This window comes from Temnothorax curvispinosus, unplaced genomic scaffold (assembly GCF_003070985.1).
Source record: "Temnothorax curvispinosus isolate PA1 unplaced genomic scaffold, ASM307098v1 QBEX01004246.1, whole genome shotgun sequence".
NCBI classification, from domain to species: Eukaryota; Metazoa; Arthropoda; class Insecta; order Hymenoptera; family Formicidae; genus Temnothorax; species Temnothorax curvispinosus.
In genome coordinates, this window is record NW_020214026.1 from 329,461 (window position 1) to 331,592 (window position 2,132).

General features: G+C 34.6%; 1 protein-coding gene across 2 annotated transcripts in view; it reads right to left on the reverse strand.

The window, feature by feature from the left end:
• Positions 1-504: 504 nt before the first annotated feature.
• The window catches only part of LOC112453322 (arrestin domain-containing protein 17-like), a 6,842-nt gene continuing 5,214 nt past the window's right edge, over positions 505-2,132 (reverse strand). For both annotated transcript variants that reach the window (XM_025014023.1, XM_025014024.1), the window contains one exon: positions 505-1,781. The gene's annotated coding sequence lies outside the window, so the exon portion shown is untranslated. The remainder of the gene's footprint in view (positions 1,782-2,132) is intronic.

Below are 2,132 nucleotides of genomic sequence, written 5' to 3' on the forward strand. Positions count from 1 at the left end.
CGATGCTTACTGTCGCTGCTTACGTACGTGACAACATAAATATAGCTGTCCCGCGCAGCCAACGTATACGTATAGTAGCCAACCTATAGGTATACAATACCGCCAGCCAGCTATAATGATTTACCTAAAGCTAATTATCGCTGTCAATAATGCGATATTATATCGCGCACGTGCGAGCACAATCAATCTGCCCATCGATCAAATCATCAGCATAGGTCATAAAAAATGTAAAAAAATCGTTAAGTATGCACATGTCTATGGCGAGTAACATTACGAATGCAAAAAGATCGTTATATACTGTAATAACATTGCACAGGCATATGTGTGTGACGATTTCCTTCGATCGTGATCATCGCAATACACGGCCTAGGTTGGCTGCGAAATACGTACACTGTACAGCGACTACATCATTAATCAGGTCCGTGCTGACGTTTGCTGACGTTTCTATTGTTATTATTTCCCGCTGACAAGGAAAGAAATAATTTAAGACAAAAATTGCCAAAATGTTAAATATCCTTTTTATTTAGAAAAAAATTAACGTGTGATGTTAAATTCTTTTTAGAAAAAAATGTTATGTTTTCTAACATCATGTCGATTTTCAGTTATTAGTTGTCACATTACATTCAACTCGATTAATCTTTCAGATATAAATATACGGACCTTTCATCTTTACAAATGCCGGTTAAGCCTTAAAATTTTACTATCGTATAAACAATATCTAGATCCGCGTAAGATAATACCACACGTGACGATGGGAAACTAGGGAAATATAGCATGACGTCGAGACATGTCTTGTCGAGATACAGAAAATAAATACGATACACTATATGCATCGGATCTAGGATCTAGGATCGATAACGGCATAGCTGTTATCTCTGCGACTTTCACGGAAAAAATAGCGTGCATCGTTAACCTTCCAACCGTAGCGTGCGCAGAGGTTGACTGCGATTATACAAATTTTATAAAAATCGTGCAAACTGATTTTCTTTATCATACGGCATATTAACGTATTAAGATAAGGTTATCAAAAATGCCTTACAAGACACATTATATTTTACATTTGAATGTATTTTAGGATAAAATATGAAATGTCACAAATTCACTTTTCACGATAACCCTATCATATTTTTATATATAACACGAAAGAAAACGTACTTTACGAAAAAGCATGATTTTATTTAGGAAAGTAGAAACGAGCTTGAAATGTCACCTCTACAAGACCACGCTAACCACAAAATATCTTCTTCAACGACGAACTTCTTTGTAATGTAATGTCCCCCCCTCCCTCTACGTATTAAAAATGTATTTTTTCGTTTACAACACACACCTTTACATAAAACATACAATACACTCGTGTATTCAATCTTTCACTTGACACAATGACGCGTAACACATTGCACGACATATATATATATATATATATTCCGAGCGTGCTGACATAAAAAGCATAGATCTTAACGTCTTGTCTTATGATACACTTGAACAAATATATATTATATATTTTTTTTTTCTAAAAATATACACTTATATCGTCATATACATATATGTCGCATTCATACGTTCTCTGCGAGATTTATATAAATTTAAATGCTAAAAACGCTTTCATTTGTTCGTTTCATTATGTACGCTAAAACGTGTGCGTTTTGTATGTACCTACATCATGCGTATCCCAAACGCTGAGTAGAAGCGACTATTTGAAGCTGAGTACCTCGCACGTTGTATGCGTCACACGTCGTATCGCAAAAAAAGCTAAGTACGCGTTCCAACAATTAAAAAAAAAAATAAAAAAGATGAAATTGTGCAAGTTGAAACTTGCACATTGCTTCCTCATAGTTATTAAGTGTGCAAGTTGATGAAGCATTATTTTTTTCAATGTATAATTTTCAGTATTTATTTGTGTTGGCTTCCTCATAGAGGAAGCTTTGTGTGCGAAGGTTTCTACTTAAACACTTAAAAACTCTAATCAAGCAATGTGCAGGTTTCTACTCGCACACCTAACTCTTTAAAAACTTAACCTCTTTAAAAATTTCAACCAGGTATCTAAAAAATTGTAGAAGTAGATGCGTGTACAAAAAATCCGTACACACACACACACACACACACACATACATACATACTTCCGGACATTTTTT